This window comes from Durio zibethinus, chromosome 2 (genome assembly GCF_047325235.1).
Source record: "Durio zibethinus cultivar Kanyao isolate XHJ-2024 chromosome 2, ASM4732523v1, whole genome shotgun sequence".
Classification (NCBI taxonomy): Eukaryota; Viridiplantae; Streptophyta; class Magnoliopsida; order Malvales; family Malvaceae; genus Durio; species Durio zibethinus.
The window spans coordinates 31,112,283-31,132,062 of NC_143163.1; the positions used below are offsets into that span (position 1 = coordinate 31,112,283).

The 19,780-nt window shown below is 30.2% G+C and overlaps 1 long non-coding RNA gene across 2 annotated transcripts; it reads right to left on the minus strand.

Annotated features, from left to right (window-relative positions):
* Positions 1 to 1,368: 1,368 nt before the first annotated feature.
* LOC111317834 (uncharacterized) lies at positions 1,369 to 6,120 on the minus strand. Of its 2 annotated transcripts, XR_002693535.2 has the most exons (5): positions 5,662 to 6,120; positions 5,465 to 5,580; positions 4,935 to 4,991; positions 4,738 to 4,812; positions 1,369 to 1,639 (listed from the first exon to the last, which is right to left on the minus strand). It is a non-coding gene; the product is annotated as an uncharacterized LOC111317834 (long non-coding RNA). The 2 variants fall into 2 exon arrangements; XR_016331894.1 differs by lacking the exon at positions 5,465 to 5,580.
* Positions 6,121 to 19,780: the final 13,660 nt, after the last annotated feature.

Consider the following 19,780-nt stretch of genomic DNA (forward strand, 5'->3'; position numbering starts at 1 on the left):
GTCAGCAGTCATGATTTCTATAGGCAGTATCAAACAACTAAACATTAGCTGATATGGTAGTAGACATAGCAAGAACATGAGATTGAGAAAATACTTGATTGAACAAAGTTTAAAGATCAGTGACCGAGATAATAATGGTCTTAAAAAAAGACTCAAAAGTGATTAGTTCAGTGGTTATTATCGAAGCAATCTTGTTAGTGTAAAGATCATAAATTAGACTACCGTTATAATGATATTTAGCTCTACATTTCTGAACAGGATAATTAATCCTCCCACATCATGAACAAGACTTGTGAAAAGTAAAACTAGTACTTTTTTAAAGAGTAGCAGTAACAATAGTATCAACACTATGAGTCTGACTCATGCCTAACTAAGTTTTCTTAGATATCAATTCCATAAAAGCATTATCCATAGTTGGTAAGGGATGTTGATGCAAAAGTGAAGATCTGATATTCTCAAATTCATCTCGAAGTGCCATTAGAAATTGAATAAGACGAATTTGATTTTGATAAGTAACAAAATTACCAGCATCACTTTCATTTTTGAATTTTGGCTCAAAATTTTCAAGCATGTCTTATAAATGTTGCATTTTAGAATGAAAATCATTAATCGAGTCACTTGGTTCTTGACGAAGGCAAGATAAAGTGGTCAAAATATGATATTGATGAGTAAGGTAGAGAGTTGTACCATGTGGCAAAAAAATCTCAAGCATTTTTTGCAAGTTCAAATAGCCCAAAATGTAAATTGATAGAAAAAATAATTGTGTTGGTGAATCATGTCAGAATTATATGATTCTTACTTTCCCATTCCTCTAGTCGATCTGTAAATTCATCACCAGATTCTTTTTCTTTTCTTTCTGGTGCTTTGAGTTCTCCAATAACAACAAGCTATAATTTCATTCCCTTTAGATAACTACACAGAGCCGTAACCCACCTATTGTAGTTATTTCCATCAAGAATAATGACAATTGATTGTACATTTTCTTATTGAATACCTGTCATTAAACTCTTAAAAAAATGGAGATTTGAGAAGTTATGAGTATTGATATAAAAGATGAATCTTAAATATGGAAAGAGAAACCCAAAAATTTGAAGCACGAAAGTAAAAAAATGAAGTTTAGAAAAGAGAATAAACCAAGGATGAGAATAAGCAAATATTGATTATTCCAAGGTGATTCACTTTCGAAATGAACCATGAAATCGCTCTAATACCATAAAAGATGAGAAAATGATAAAAACTTTATTGTAATGACTTATGTTTTATAATAAGACTTAAAGCCTATTTATGCAGAGGTAAATTGTAATAAAATAGAAAATACAATAAATATAAATAATGACTAAATCAATTCCTATAATTACCTAATCAATATCAAATCAATATCTAATATTTTCTAAATTAATATCAAATCAATCTAGAATATTACTTGAATTTACTAGCATAATATCATCAATCTAGAATATTACCAAAATATTACCAGAATATTACTAGAATATCATTGATAAACATAAGGAAGGAAAATAGGACAACACCCATATAGCACCCACAAAGATTGTGGAACTTTCAACCATTATTGATTTCCTTTTTGCTTGTCTTGCCATTTCTTCATCAAAGCTCACACTTCTCCGATATGTTATCTTACCTAAATAGATAGGTCATAACAAACACATTATTGCCAACATAATGGTTGAACAATATTTCAACTTCCTCACTTTTAGAGAGAACCTTAGATATGCACGTAAAAAATAATTAAGTGTCAACTCTAATGATCAGGAAAATGATACATAAGTTCAAGATATATATCAATTCTCTAGTAATCCAAGGGGTAGAGTATTTATTACACAAGATAGAGACTATTTTGAGAATAGGTCAGAACATGGCATCAGATTGAAACATGGACAGGTTCACGAAGTTTACAATACCTAAACTCTTTGATACAATGTCATTGTCATTTGGAATTACAGAGGGGCTAGACATCTTGAGTTTGTAAGAATGTTTAGGGACTTGGTTAACCTTTACCAACCACAAATTATGGTTATCATTGAAACAAAAGATCAAGAAAAAGATGTTCGACACATAATCAATAAACTCCCTTTCAATACATGGAAAGGTATAGAGACCTATTGTTTTCAAGGAGGAATTGGATGCTATGAAGATTAGACTTGATCACAATGCACAAACTTTGCCAAATGAACAAGATATTCATGTAACTATGAATGTACTATCTTCTAACTTATCTTGGATTTTTTTTACTATTTATGCTAGTCCTAAGTTTATGGAAAGAACACTACAGGAGAATAAGTTTTTAGTGATTTTTTTTCACACTGTTAAATGATTTGCGATGTTTACCAAAAACACCATTAAGAGCATCGACTATTCCTGTGTCGAGAAAAATAATGACATTTTAGAAAAAAATACCACTAACTTAGTGGCGTTTATGAGTACAAACACCACTAAAATTCCTCATTTAGCAGCATTTGTACTCCTAAATGCCACTAAAATTAGTAGCGTTTTTTTATACAAATATAGCTAAGTGAGAAAATTTAATGGTGTTTATGCTCACAAATGCCGCTAAAAACGTCGCTAAATTTAGTGGTTTTTGTCACTGCAAACGTCGCTAAATTAAGAAATTTACTTTTTTTATTTATTTCAATATTTATTATTGTAATTAAATAAATAAATAAATAAATATTTTTAAATTTATAAAAACGAATTTAAATTCATAAACTAAATATTATAAATATTTAAATAACTAAATACATAATTTGTTCCAGTATGTATGTAACACAAAGTTTAATACAATAACATTAAAATTGTTTTAGTACATTAACCAAAAATTTAAAATGTATAAAATTGATAACTGCTTAGACTTAAACACTGCCATTTGATGAAAGATTTTTTCCACCACGATCACTAGTGTGCTCAAGAACCTACTAAATAAAATAAAACAAATTTCTATACTTAATGATAAGTTATTTCTTATATTAAAAAATATAAATACTTACTAAATGTAAAATGCAACTAATCTTGCAAAACCGAAAACACAAAGCTACTATAAACAAATCACGACTTCATGAACAAAAACTAAATTTAAATGGCAACAAAGTACATGATGCAAAATTAAGACAAGTGAAGAATCAATGTAAGACCAAATTTGAAATTCAAATGTGAAGCAAAAAATGCAAAAATTCAAAATGCAAGTTGAAACCAAAAGTGAAAAAAATATAGAAATTGAATTTAAAGCTATAGATCTAGGTCTAAATGATGCAAAATTAATGAAGCATGAGCTGAAAATTAAAAGAACATGTAAAGAACTACAATAGAAACTAATTTAAAGATTAGAAACTGAAGAGAAATCACAACAAATTACTAAAACAAATCAAAACAGAAACTCAGCTGCATAAGAATTTTACTAATTCAAGGAGAGAAAAAGCCAGATCTAGAAACTTCAAGGAGAATGAGCTAGAACTGAGCTAAGATAAGATTCATCAACAAGTTTACCATAAAATTCAATAAAGAAACTGCACCAAATAACAAGAAATCCAGCTTATTGAACTAACAACTCAATCAGTACACAAATTAGGAAAAAAACAGAGCATGTTCAAAGAAATCTAACCAAATAGTAGGTAAATTCATGAAAATAAATGCAATCAATTAAAACTAACAAGTAAACATGTAAATCTAATAGTGTGAAATGAAAAAGAAGCAAACTAAATGCCAAGAAAGAGAGTCAATCCTTGCTAAGCTGTCACTGATGCAAAGAACTAATCTGTCAACTATGTTTAGGTGTGACTTTGAAGAATTTGCTATACTTGTTTGGATGGAATTTGAAGCTAATTTTTTCCAAAGTTAAAGATCTATGAGTTAGGAATCTAAAAAGCAAAAAAAATTGTCTCAAAACAAGCTAGAATTCATCAAGAACTAATCCAAAAACCACAAAGAGGTCAAAATCACAAATTTAAAAAAAAAAACTAATTTGTCAACTAAGTTTAGGTGTGACTTTGGAGAATTTTCTGTACTTGTATGGATGAAATTTGAAGCTAATTTTTTTTAGAATTAAAGATCTATGAGTTGAGAATCTAACAAAAAAATTTTGGCTTAAAACATGCTAGAATTTATCAAGAACTGATCTAAAAACCACAGAGGTCAAAACCATGAATTTAAAAAGAACTAATCTATCAACTGAGTTTAGGCATGACTTTCGAGAATTTTTTGTACTTGTGTGGATGGGATTTGAAGCTATATTTTTTATAGAATAAAAGATATATGAGTTAGGAATCTAACAAAAAAATTTTGGCTCAAAACAAGTTAGAATTCATCAAGAATTGATCCAAAAACTACAAAGAGGTCAAAACCACAAATTTCAAAAAGAACTAATCTGTCAACTGAGTCTAGGTGTAACTTTGAAGAATTTTTTGTACTTTTTTTTCATCTGTCATTTTTCAAACAATATCTTTTAGCCTAGTAGAGAGATTATTATAGAACTGTAAATTTAAGAAAGCAAAGTGTGAATTCAAGGTAATATAAAGCCAAGGGAGAAAAAATAAAACTCTGGTTTACTTCTAATTGTGGAACATCAATTTGACATGATTTGCATGGCTTTACATGATAAAGTGACCATGGTTATCAGCAAATTAGTAAATGAAATTATCCATTGCATTAACAGGACAGAGGCCTAGAATTTCTATTCAATAGTAGAGCATTTTTATGAGTAAACCACACAACAATCGGGTCTAATACCTTGTGAAATTCCAGGGTGTCTCTTCCAGACTTTTGAAGTTCAACCATGCAAAATGAATGAGCCACCTGAAAAATCTGAAAAGGAAAGAGGCAAGGTCAGGGATTATGGACCAAATCACCAATAACCATGTTCAAAAAACTTTTAATAAGGTGAAACTAAAATTATGCTCAAAAGGTGAAGACTGAAAAAGAGGTACCTTTATTGTAACAACTAAATGACTTTTGCGTCTAGTTCTTTCCCTTAGAAGCTTCATCTGAGATGGGTAAAAGAAAGGAAACCCATCAAAAATGAGAAAATTGTCCAAGATCTAGTTATTGAATTATAGTTAAAGTTCTAAAGAAATTATATATCATCTTGATTTAGTTACATATGAATCTTTCTGTTTCAGCCATCAAGACCCAAAGAAATAGAACTTTCAAGTGCTTAATGTGGATATGCAATACTCCAGTTCTATTAGAAAAAACTTGACACCAAAACAATCTTTACCATATGAGGATGGTGACAATCACCAACCAAAATTGAATCCAGTTTAATCAGTATATATCAAATAAGCATCAGTGCTTCACTGAGCAGGTAATATAGTTATTAATAAATGATTAAAAATCATGATAATGAAGCAAGAAGGATGAAACTTTGTTCACTTAAACACTAACTGCAAATTAATTCATCTAAATTTCTTAAGAAGATTAAAAGTAGTCAAATGCATAAGTTGGGAAGAAATTAAACCTTGTAGTTGTTTTCTTCACATCAAAACCCAAGGGCATTGCAACTTTTTCTATTTTTGAAATCATCTCATTAGTAGAACATTTTGATATGAATCTTGTTTCTCATTTAAAAAATCCCTGTAATAAGAGGAAATTGCAACCACCTTAACTTTCAAGGTTATGTATTGTATAAGTATATGCGTACTTCCTAGAACTCACCGAAAACAGTGTAGAGCTCCCAGCCACTCCCAATTATGGAGAACATTTTCGAAAGCTAATCCCAAAATCACTCAAATTCAAAGCAAATTTTCAAATTCTGTTATGAGAGTGATTTTCAACTGAATGAGTTCCACTATCCTTTCTACCCTCCAAGATTCAGCTGGATATTTGAGCAAGATGAAGAAGTCATAGCCATTTTCTTCATCAGCCTTCTTCACCGACTAGGGATCTTCTAGAAAAAAATGTCTACTATATACGAAATAGGGGAAACAGATTTGATTTGAAAAAGAAAAAGAAAGGAAAATAAAAATAAAAGGCTTTAATCTACGTTTGTGATTTCGACGGAGAAAAGAAAATGGAAATGGAAAAGAAAATGAAAATGAAAATGAAAATAATTTGCATTTGTGATTTTGAGGGGAAATGAAAGAGAAAGTAATGTGTTGATGCGATTTAGGCGAAAATTTAGCAACGTTTGTTATTACAAACATCACTAAATGATGCTATATAGTGGCATTTGTAATAACAAATGCCCCTAAATGATATTAAATAGCGGCATTTGCAAAAATAAATGTCATTAAATTTAAATAAAATAATATGTTTCATTTTTTAAAAAAATTTAATTTAAACAATTTTAATAATTTCATTCATGGTGCTTTATCTTACAAACTCCACTAATTTAGTGGCGTTTGGCTTTTCAAACATTGTTAATTTCCTTGTTTAGTGACATTTTAACGAATAAACGCCATTAATTTGTATTAATTAGTGATATTTTATGTTATAAATGTCACTATATATATTTAATGGTGTTTATGTTAAAAACGTTGCTAACTTTGTAAAAGCATGGAACCTAAAGGCCTTTGTTGAGAAATGCTGTTAAAAAATTATCACTAAATACTCATTTTTTTGTAGTGGAAAAATATTACGGGATAATCTTAAAATGGTTACCTCTAAACATGACTTGCCTTAGCTCGTTGTGGGAGATTTCAATAAGGTGTTATTCGTAAATGACAAAAAAGAAGACTACATGTGGTTGGTAACAGGTTATGCAGTTACCATAATTGTTTAAGTGTTCATAATTTTCTAGATCTTAGTTTTAATGGACCAAAATTCATATGATCGAATTTGAAAAATGCTTAACTCCTAAGTTAAGAGAGAATTAACCATGAGTTTGCAAATCCAACTTCACAAAATGGCACCATTTTTTTATATTACTAGGTCTTGAACTTTATTTTGTAATTGAGCTTAAATTTTGTAATTAGATTTTAAACTCAAATTAAAAAGGTTCATAAATATTTTTTATTTTTTATTTTTTATTTTCAGTCTTTTGTTTTTTTCCTTTATTTTTATTTTTAGTACTTGGTCAAAGTCAAAACAAGAGGAAAAATCAAAATTTAAGAATGTTGGATATTTAAAATTGTGATTTAAAGGATTTGAAAATTAATTGTCAAGCTTGCGGTTGGAAATTTTTAAGCATAAACTAAGTTTGTGCAAAAGGAAATGAAATTTTTTAGTGTTTAAAATTAAATCTTGCTAGATTCAGTTGATTTAATGTTCTTTTATTGAATTTCGGTTTTGGATCCCTATATCAACACAAGTGAATTTCGATTTAGAGTCCATATATAAACACAAGAATTCACAAAACAATGTACAAGGAGAAATTAAGAGAAGACACAATAATTAGATAGCAATACATGACAAGCAAAAAGCAATCATAAGTAATTGAAAGGAATTCACAAAAAGCAAGTAAGAAGTAATTTTGTTTTTTGATAGTTGGTTTCAGTTATCTAAGTTTTGGCTTTGTTTTGGAGTTTAAAATTTTGACTTTTAGAATTGGATTTGGGTTTTTTTTTTTTTTTTTTTTTTGGAGTTTACTAAATTTTTTTGAATTTATGGAAAATTTTTTATTTTTTTGGGTTTGTTGTATTTTTTGGCTAGTTCTTGAGTTTTTTAACAAGGATTGCAGTGGACGGAGGAATCTACGATGGCCCTTTTTTGGGTTTTACGGTAGGTTTTTGGTTTTGGTTAAATCTTTCGACTACGTTTGAACGTCCTGTCATCTGCTGTTGAAAGTCTTGTTGGAATCTAGAAAAACTTGAGTTTATTAGTTATTGGCATCATAAGTTCTAGAGAGAAGGCGAAGAAAACGAATGAAAAAGGAGAGAGAGAGACAGAAGTAAAGAAAATTTGTTGACTTTTATAATGTCGAGAAATAATGCCATTTTGGGAAGCCTTGACTCGCGCCAACCCAATTGTCCTGCGTGTTGACCGAATCAATTTTATTACAAGTTTCCCTTTTATTTTATTTTATTTTATAGTTTTTCTCTATTTTTATTATTTTTTCTTTTCTTATTTTAATTCTGTCTTCTTTAATTTCAATTTTGATTTAGTTGAAAAAAAAATAAGAAATTTGATGTGAATTTTGATATTGTTATTTTTATATTTGTAATGTTTTTGTATGATTATTTTGTAGATAAATAAAGGAACGTAAATAATTGTTTTTCATAAAATATTAAATAAATCAAATGATAAAATCTTTTAAATAAACCATGAGTTTTTTTAAAATATTTTTAAGATAAAAAAATTCTTTATGGTGAAAACTTAAATACCTTTTTTTAGGATTTAAATATTAAAATTAATTGATAAATAAGGAAAAAAAAGATCCTTGTAGTTAAGATTTAATCAAGATAATATAAAACTAATTTTGTACCAATTTATAAGTATTCTGAGTGTATTAAAACTTTTTCTACAAGTAATCATTTTTCGAATATAGTTTTGTTGATGCAGGTCAAAACTTATTTTTTTTAAAGTCCTTTAATTAAGTTTAAAATAATCTTAAAAAAATATATAAATTTACTTAGATAATCGATTGTACATAAATAAAAAATATTAATAACAACTTTATATTTTTTATGTCTAATAATTAGGTTTTTGGACCTCAAACGTTATGACAAAGTAAGGTCAGACTACTGTCCAATCCTTTTTAGCTTCAAAGGAAATCATCCATCCTCCGAAAACAAACCATACAAAGAATGTGGGTGTATCACCCTGATTTCACTAAGGTTCCGGATGCTCTTTGGTCTCTAACAAACGGTTCTTAGTACAAAGTATTGATTCCTTTACAAGTGATCTTCAAATCTGGAACAAAGAGACGTTTGGAAATGTTTTCAAGAAGAAAAAAAAAAAGATCATGGCTAGTTTATATGGTACTGAAAAAGCTTTGACGATCAGACCAAACGATTTTCTGTTAAACCTCCAAAAAAAACATTAATTGGAGAATACCAGGATACTCTTAGGCAATAAGAGCTATTATGGGCTATGAAATCAATAGTTAATTGGATGGTAGAAGGTGAAAGAAATACAAGGTTTTTCCATCTAACTTTGTAATGAGATATAGAAACAAAATTGGAGGGAGTCAGGACACTAATGGGAACTGGATCACTCAAAAAGATGACGTGCAAAACATCATTATGGACTACTTCACAGTTTGTTTTCAACTTCGAAACACCAGGAATATAGAACCTGAGATCTTCATAACTTCATAACTTCAATTGGCCAGCGTTAACTGGTGAAGAAGAAAATCACTTACTGTCATTGGTCGTAGACGTTGACATCCAGAAGGCACCATGGTCCCTTTAACCGTTCAAATCTGTAAAACCAGATGGATTGCACCTTTTCTTTTATTAAAAGTTCTAGCCTAAGGTGAAATACAAAGTGTGCGCTTCCATCAGTGAGACTTTAAGGAGAGGACAACTTCAGGAGGGTATGAATGTCACCTTGATTACCTTCATACCAAAGAAGCAGACACCCATGTCCATGTACCACACTACCACTTAAGACCTATCAGTCTTCTCAATACTACCTACAAAATTGTGACCAAGTTTAGAGATTGAGACCCTTCTGGAATAAGCTTATCTCCCCTCTATAAGGAAGCTTCATGCAAGGAAGACAAGTCGTTGATAGCGTCATTGTTGTACGTGAAGTTATCCACTCAATGCAAAGGAGAAAAGGAAAATACGGGACGTGATTGTTAAGATTGACATGGAAAGGCGCTTACGACCTACTTGAATGAGGTTTTATAAAAAGGGTGCTTACTCACTTCAACTTTCCGAACCAATGGGATAAGCTAATCATGAATTACATCTCATCATCAAATCTTGCAATTGTGGTTAATGTAGGAAAACTCGAAAACTTTCGACCTACAAGAGGAATTCAGCGAGGAGATCCTTTATCTCCATGCATCTTCATTCTATGCATGGAGTACCTCAAATTTATGATCCAGGATGCTTGTGAAAAGAACAATGGTTCCTGGTTAGAGTTTCAAGGAGAGGGCCAAGTCTTTCACACCTGTTGTTCGCTGATGATATTATTTTCCTCTCTAGAGCTAATAAGAAGTAGTCCACTAACACCATTCAACGGTGCTCGACTATTTCATGGCCAAATCGAGACAAAAAGTGAATCTGGGGAAGTGAAGAATACTTTTCTCTAAAAACATCAAAGATGAGTAAAAAGAATGGATTAGCAACTTTTTAAATATTAGAATTACTAATGATTTAGGGAAGTATTTTGGCTTTCTGATGCACAACAAAAGAGTAAAGAATTAAGACTAAAAACTCATTCTGGATAGAGTCAAATTAAAGCTTGCAGGTTGGAATTCAAATCTCCTTTCCCCAGTGGGTCGACTACTCCTCATCCAATCCACAATGGCAGCTATTTCCATATTATATGCAATGTCGATTACTTCCGACTTCAAGTTGTGTGGAACTGGATAAGATCAATGGAAAGATTTTGTGGGGAGCAGGGGATAGCACAAAGAAAATGCATGGAATCAACTGGGCAGAAATGACTAAGTCAAAGGAGGATGCTGGCCTAGGATTAAGAAAGAGTAACCCCAGCAACCAAGCCTTGTTTACTAAATTATGCTAGTGAATGGTCCACAATCAGGATGACTTTTGGGTGAAGGTTCTTAGAAATAAATACCTCTACTTGAGAAGCAATGGTGTCAAAACAAGAATGTTTCAATAGTCTGGAGCAATGAGGAGCTGCAAATCCCTGATGGAAAAAGGTATGAAATGGGTCATGCAAAATGGTTCCCTTAGCCCATTTTGGTATGACAATTGGATTGGGCAAAGCTACATCAGGTCGATGATTGCAGGTCCTTTAAAACATGTGGAAGAAATGTATACTGTTAGACAGGTCAAGACGAGATGGGAAGCTACAGTTCAATCTCCTCTGTCTATCGCCCTCCCTGAAAAGATCATTAACCAAATCTTTAGATGGCCAGGACATGATGTGCTAGAATTATCCTAAGTCATGAGAGTTTACCCTGAGCAGTGCTTACAAGTTGGCCACAGATGTTTACCTTATACGTCCATGGAAGGAATGGAATCCTAGAATTTTTTATGGAAGCCTCAAGTTTACCTGAAATTTTGGTTCTTCGTATGGGAGTGTGCGCTCAAAATCCTTCCTGCGAGGGATTTCCTAAGAAAACAAAGAATAATGGTGCAAAGTGGAATGCCCTGTCTGCCATATTTAGACAGAAACGTTAGAGCATTTGCTTACCGAATGATCTATCACAAAGAATGGGTGGGCACAGATCAACCTCCCTACTCAAATGGTTTTGGACTGCTACTCAACGTGGGTAGGGTGGATTAAGGCAAATGCTACCTCAAAGAACTGGTTTCACACTCATAGGTCTGGGAGATTTTGTTAGCCAGAAATTCCATGGTCTTCAAACGGAAGTGCTCAGGGTAAAGTGGTTAGTCACTCCATGGAACGTGCAGCTAAATGCCATGCAATTACTGGTCAAACAAAAAGTGTTTCCCTGGTTTCTTTTTTAGTGTGCAATGGACACCAACGCAAACAGGATGGTTTAAGTTTAATATGGATGGGTCTTCTGTGGGCAATCCTAAAAGGGCAAGTGCTGGAACAGTTCTAAGTGATTATGAAGGTCGTTGGATTTTATGATCAACGAGACATATTCCTGGTGCCATGATTGTGGAAGAGGAATTGTAGGCTCTTATAGATGGACTCAAACTTGCTATGGAGGTTGATGTGAGAAGTTTAGAGATTGAAGTTGATGCTACTGTAGTTGTTCGACTTACTAATAATCCTCATAATACAGACTTTTTCTTGAATACTTTTGTTTGTGATTGGAGGACTATGTTGAGGACTTTTCAATAGACAATGATGAAGCATATTTTTTGTGAAGGGAACCGCTGTGTTGATGCCCTTGCCAAGCGGGGAAGTGAAGGTGTCAAGGCCCATGCGGGCACAACCGAGACCTAGGCACCAGTGATGAGGGCTCGGGCCTTGGACTCACAACAGGGACACAAAATGCACGCACAAACATAAGAATCACCCGAGGTGTCGAGGGAATCCAACCTAAGATCGCACGAAACGCTGGCATAATTTCAGGCCTGTGACAAAAATAGTAGCCACTGCTAATTATCTAGTTTTATGTGTAATACTAGGGGCAGTAACTACATCAGTCGCCCTTTGAGACTCGTTCCATTATTCAATCCCGTCATCTCCACTCATGAGTATGCAACCGGCAACTGATAGTAGTAAGTTTCTTGACTTGTTATTTTTTTTGGCCAATTCCTTGACTTTGTACTTTACTCTCCTAAAATCTCAAATCAGAATATCACAAAAATCAAATCTGCTCTTCGAGTCAGTTTCGCCTACGAGGAAAAAAAAGTCTTGAAACCCTCCCGCAAAATAAAATGAAAGGTTGATTTTGGTTGAAGCGTTTGCTTTTTAGATTAGGTGAAATTTTTTCAGTGGAAAGTTGAAACCAAAAAAAAGAGGTATGGAATTGAGTGCACTCACCTAGCGGACTCAGTGACTAGCGTACATTGGTATAATAATTATTTAAGTTGTGGACAGATTTTCTTAAAGAAAGGTAGTTGGATAAGTGTATGTGTCACGGGTTGAGACTCAAGCTTCGAATTTGTGTGACTTCGAGATTCGGACATTCACTCTTCCGACGTTCTAGATCAGCTTTTCGTCACGGTTCACATCCCTGTGAGGTATTGTCCGCTCTGACCCCCCTGGTCTCATGATTTTATCCTACAAAAGGCACCTCACAAGGCGGAGATGGTGTGAACCCTTTTATACCCCAGGGATCTTCTTATTATGTTCGATGTGGGATTCAAGACTCCCCTTAGATCCGTTATATTCTCCCGCACCCAATCTTGTGACGCTCTCGTCACGGAGGCCGGTCACCCTGCCTACCTCCCTCGAGGTGCTTTGCCTACCTCCCTCGAGGTGCTTGGCGTGGATCGAACGGTTTAGGGCTGGCTCTGATACTACTTGTCACGGGTCGAGACTTAAGCCCCGAACCCGTGCGGCTTCGGGACCCGGGCATTTATCCTTCCGACGTCCCAGATCAGCCTTCCGCCACGATTCACACCTTTGTGAGGTATTGTCCGCTCTGATCCTCTGGCTTCACGATTTTATCTTACAAAAGGTACCTCACAAGACGAAAATGATGTGAACTCTTTTATATCCCAAAGATCTTTCATGTGAGATTCAGGACTCCCTTTAGATCCGTGACATATATTGATGGTTAGGCTTTGGAAAGTTCCCATGAAGTAGTGTTTTCTTCTTTGCTAAAGAAAATGTCACACCTGCAGACAAGCCATTCATGCAGAGTCTATTCGAAGCCTTTTTAGGTAGTGGGTATTCTCTTTATTAACGCCGTTTCTGCTGTCATTCCTGGCTTGCATTTCCTATGTGTCTTGACTCTATGCCTTCCAGCTGCCTTGGTTAAGACGGTGGTAGTGGTATTAATTCCTTGCTGGGTTGATTATCTCTTTCGCTAATTGCTGTTTTGCGGTAGAAATATCGAGGGCAAGATCTCTTCATATAAGGATATAAGAAAAATCTTACATTGTAGGCACTTTAATTAGTCAGGAGGTCAATTCGTATTTTAAGATTAAACTTTTAAATTTTAGGTTTTTTTTCTTATTTTTATTTTATTTATATTATTATTGATTTATTATATTTTGGAAAAAGCAAGAAAAGATAGAATTTACCTGAAAAAAAAAAAAGAATTAGAAAAGGATTAAAAATCTCACAAGAATGTTGGATTAAAATTGTTATGTTAAATTGGATTGAAATACTTTGCTAATGTATTTAGCTTAATTTTTGAAAAAAAGTTGAATAGGAATTGGAGTTGGATTTTAAAATTAAATTTTGGTGAAAAAAAAAACTATTAAAAATCTTGTTTTATTTAGGTTAAAAGTGAATGCTTATTTAAAGACCCTAAATTAAGAATAAGGAAAAAAAATGGAAAAATAGAAACTTTTTTGCGATGATCTTTTAATTTTTGAAAAATTTTGAAATTGAGCTTTTGTTAGATTTTAGATTTCAATTTGGAAAAATGTTATATGTAGGCTAAATTTGAAGTTTTTGACAAACTTTTGAAACTTCCGTCGCCAAATACTAGATTTCTAAAAATGGATTCGCATTGACACGACAAAGATTTGTGTGATGACTTAGGTAAGTTTGACCAATTTGACATTTTTTTCTATTCTTGTTTTACTTTCTGTTTTTATTTTATATTTATTTATTTTATATATTATTTTGATCGTAATGGCTTTGAATTCCTTAGACTAATTTAAAAATATAAAGAAAATAGAGTCGTTAATAATTTTTTTAGCAAGGTACAATTGATTATTTATTAAAATTTATTTTTTAATAAAATTTTAAAATTAATTAAAATTTATTAAAAATATAATTTTAGGGTTTACGAAACAGTTTGAGTTTTGAAATCGATTATAAATGAAAAATGATTAACATCTCCACAACAGTCATTTAAAACGGTATCAATTAATTATATGTTATCCATTAATCTTGATAAGATCTTAATTTTGATGTTAAAAAATAATTTTCTTAACTTTTTTTATTTATCAAAATTTTGGTTTTTTTATTATTTTATTAGTATTTTATTTTATTTAAGAAAAATAAATTAGAACCCTCTTATTGAAATAATTCTTAAAACGTTTCAATACATTAATAACATTAAAAGAATTTTTTTTCACCTAGATATTTTTTAGGTATCACTATTAAAAATACTTTAAAATCTTATCCTCAGAGGCTCGTGTTTATATTTCAAGAAAATAAAGATATGCACATAATGCAAATGACAAAATATAGATGCACATATTTTATTTTCCTCTTTAAAAAATTATTAGTTTTTTTTAATTTTTTATTTAAAGAAAAGGAAAATTTTTATTATATTAAAAATTTTTATAAATACTCCAATAAACTGATAATATTTAAAAAAATCTTCTCACATAAAGATTTATTATATCTTACTACTCAAACAACCTCAGAATCTCATTATTAGGTAAAAATTTTCTCTCCCTCATTTTTTGTTATTTTTATTAATTATTCTTTTTTAGTTAATTTTTTTATTTTATAGAAAATTTTTTTTAATATATTAAAATTTTTTTATAAATACTCTAATATGCTAGTAGTATAAAATAAAATTTTTACCTAGAGATTTTTTAAATATCACTACTCGAAATATCTTAAAATCTCATCATCGGATAAATTTTTTTTCTCTTTTATCATTTTTTAAATATTGATTACTGCAAAAATATTCAAAAAAATTCATTTTATATCATTTTTATATTTTATTTTTTATGAAAACATTTATATTGATTTTTTTTCTAAATACTCCATTATTTTGGTAGTATTTTAGAAAAATATAATTATCTAGAGATGTTAAAGACTCACTACTCAGACATCCTTAATATATCATTCTAAAAATTTTTCATTCTTATTATTACCTTTTTTTATTATTTTTATATTTTATATTTATCATTTTTTATTATTATTGTCATTTTTTTATATTTTCATACACATTTTTCTTAATTTACTAATTTTCCAATTTTCCTATTTATAAAAATATACACGTATTCTAAATATTAAAAACATAAATATGCATTAATAAATAATTTTAAATAATTTTAAATTTAGAAAAAATAAATAAAAATACAAAAAATTATCAAAAAACGATTAGTGAAAGTCGATTAATAGTTTAAAAGCTGTTTGAACTGGTTCAACATGGTTTAGACGATTTTCTATGGTATAGGGTTGTTTTCTATGGTCCAAATCGGATTGTTATTATTATTATTATTATTATTATTATTCTTTATTTCTTTCTTTTTTGGCGCCTTTTCTACTAGTCATTGACAGTCGCATTGCCAGCAATTCTGATAGCCGTCGACTGTCATTCTGATAGCCACCCTAACCCTAGTCCACCAAAGTTTAACAAAATTTCAGATTTTTTGATATTTTAATCATCATCTAGCTCTATAAATAAAGCCATAAAAAGACAAAAATAGAAGAGGCCATCCAAGAGACATCTTGCAAAACATAAAACTCAAATTAAAAAAAACAAGTTCTGCTACTTTTTAAAAAAAAAAAAAACTTTCTGTCAAAAAACCCAAAACTAAAAAAAAATCAAACAAACATAAACAAAAATCACAACCCCTAGTAACAGAGAACCATAGTGCCAAACCACAAAAACCAAACAAAAAAAATAAATAAACAAAAAATTTTCATTTTAGCCAAATCTTTCGGGTCAGACTTACACTGTTTGGAGGTATTTTTCACAAAAATAAGCTTAGATCTGTGTTAAGGGGGTTGAGTTGAAGGTTTTAGGGTCTTTTTGAATTTTTTTACAATCGTCAACCAATAGATGGCGATAATGATTGGACAGCACAGTGAACCAGTCCTAGATTCTGGATTTGGGGTTTTTCGACGAGGCTTGGTTATTTTAGAGAAAGAAGCTCTCTCTTTTAAAGAGAGAGAGAGATTAGAAGAAAAATGAAGTAAAAATTTTTTTTTTGACCTTTTATAGTTCTACAAAAAAAAAAAAAAAAACAAAACGATGTTGTTTCACAAACTCAAAATCCCTGTGTCGACCTGGTGACCAAACACGGGATCTACATAACTAACTCACGACCTATTTCACCTTTGACCTTTGACCAATCTAGTTGAACCAATCCAAACTCGCGTTGATCGGCCCAAACTGACATTAACCAAATTATTGATCAGTCTAGTTTAAGTAAAAATTTTCTTTTGAAATTTTTTGATTTATTTTTTTAATATTATTTTTGTTATTTTGAATTTTATCATTAATATTTATGCATGTTAAAATGTTAAAATGTGTTAGAATAAAATTTTTTTTTATAATAATAATTAATAAAAAATGAAAAACAAAGTCTAATTTTTTTCTACTAAAAGTTAAAATGAACTTAATAAAGCAATAGAATCATAATAAAAATAATAACTAAGGATTATAATACTAACACAAAAAAAAATGATTTTTAAATTTTGATTTTTTTAATTTGAAAAATAGGAAATAACTAAAAATTAGTAAAAATGTAAGAAAAGAAAATTTTTATCCAATAATAAGATTCAAAGATACTTCGAGTAGCACTACCTATAAAATTTTTAAGTGAGAAGATTTTTTTAAAATATTATCAATGTATTATAGTATTTATAAAAAGTTTTTAATACAATAAAATTTCTTTTTTGTTATTAAATAATATAAAATTTAACTAATTTGTTAAAATAAAATGACAAAAAGTGAGAAAAAAAAATTTTATCCGATGATAGGATTCTAAAAGTATTCCGAGAAGTGATGCTTTATGAAATCCCTAAGTGAGAAGATTTTTTTAAATATTCCCAATGTATTTAGTATTTATAAAAAATCTTCAATAGAATAAAAATTCTTCTTTTCTTTAAAAATTCTAATAAAAAATAAATAAAATTTTTAAAAGTAAAATAATATGTGTGCATCAACATGTTGTCATTTGCATTGCATACATGTGTTCATTTTACGAAAAGTAAATACAAACCCCCCGATGATAAGATTATAAGGTATTCTGAGAAGTTATGCCTAAAAAATGTTAAGTGAAAATTTTTTTTTCTAATATTACCAACGTACTGTGACATTTTAAAAATTATTTCAATAAAATGGTTTTAATTTATTTTTCTCGAATAAAATGCAATAATAATAATAATGAAAAAAAAAAGAAAAAATCAAATTTCAATAAACGAAAGAAGTCAAGGAAACTATATTTAAATACCGAAACTAAGATTATTTTTATCAAAATTAAAATATAACATGCATTTAATTTGTATCGTTTTAAATGAGCACTGTGAGGATACTAGTAATTTTTCATACGTAACTGACTTTTAGACCTAAACTGTTTCACAAATCCTAAAATTATTTTTTTAATTAATTTTAAAATTTTATTAAAATGATTTGTTTTAATAGATGACAAATCATTTTTGTCAAAAAAAATTTATGATGACTCCATTTTTTTTTTTCATTTTCATTTTTAAATTCGTTGAATGACTCCAAAATCGTTACAATAGTTTGAATATCTTGAGGTAAGGAATATTAATATTTTTAATATTTAAATATTAAATTTAAAAAATAAATTAAAAAATAAAAATAAATTAAGATCATGTTAATTAAGGCTAAAAAGAGAATTTAAAATTAATAGATATCAATATATGGATATTGTAAGAATATTATAATTTTTTTTACAAGTAACTAAGTTCTTAAACTCTATTTCATTCAGAAAATCAAAATCTATTTTTTAAAAAAATTCTTAATCAACTTTATGATAATTTCAAAAAAGATAAATTTAATTAAGAGATCAATTACATCTAAATAAAACAAATTGATGATGATTTCTTGTATTATATCTAATAAATTAGTTCTAAAATTTACACATTATCACACTGATTCATAAACAGACAGGAAAAAAAAATTTATAAGGTTCAGAAAGAGCAGCTCGATACAGCCCAACATGAAAACAATGTCAACTCGTGGATCAAGTTTTTATGCATGTGCCATCAAACCATGGCTAGTGGAGGTGGATAGCTGCGGTACCATAAATAATGTTGGCAATATGGGTTTATATAATGCTTACTCGGGCTCCGTTTGGTAAACTGAAATCAACTTCTGAAAAATAAAAAATTTTTCATAAAGATATTTTTCATAAAAGAATTTATTTTCCATTGTTTGGATTGTTTTAGAAAGAATAATTTCTTCCTTCTATCCTCTCCACCAAAGCCAACATGAACTAGTAGTCCACCGAGCCAACTTTTCTTTCTTCTCCCTCTCCACCAGAACCCACCAAGCCAACTCTTCTTCCTTTTTCCCTTTCCACTACAACCCACACAAAGCTGTAGTCCACCAAGGAAGGATCAGCTTTCAAGTTATTCTTGCAAGAAATCTATCTTGTCCAATGGCTATGCTTTAAATTTATTGATTTTCTTGTTTTTAAAATACCCAGTTGAAAATTTTTTGCTTTTGCCAAAACAAAAACAAACACGCAAGGTATTTCTCTACAGATTTCATCATCTTCTCTACTGTTGAAGACCAATTTTCATTTTTTTTTTCTTTTTTTACAGTCAACCCAAAAAAAAAAAAAAAGGAGATAGCTCTAAATAGCTTCTGGACTACGAAAAATAAAGTAGTGGCCATTTCATGAACCAAAATCAAGGAATAAGAAGGGGGATGCAATAGATATAACGTGGTGTAATATCTTAATGCAAGCAATCCAATAGAGATTTCTTACACCACAAGAAATATGATGTTTGGCAACAAAAATTTTGGTCATGTTGCAAATTGTTGTATTACAAAAGTATTTGGAATAAATTTTATATTGTACACAAATTTGTAGCAAAAACTAGTCAACTGGACCTATAGCAGTATAAAACTTTTTATGTTACAAAAAATATTATGAAAATCATCGCAAGGTACTGCAGTCTATTTACAAATTATTATTAAAAAATTATTATTAAGGATGAAATTTACGGTAGTTTTAAAGTTGTTAGCTAGGCTTTTCAGAAAAAAAATGGAAAGAAAATGATGTTGGTTGGGTTGATTAATTTAATAATTTATAGCTATGGGTTTTAGGCTGCTTTGGCTAGACAAAAGCATAGGGTGGTGGCAGAAACGTGCCTGGGGAAGAAATGAAACGTGATTGTGATTCAAATTTCAAATCCTTAGCGTAGATCGACGGCCTTCCCTAAGATAAGGCCCACTCACAGTGGACTTTTACAAACGAAATTTTGTTTTAGA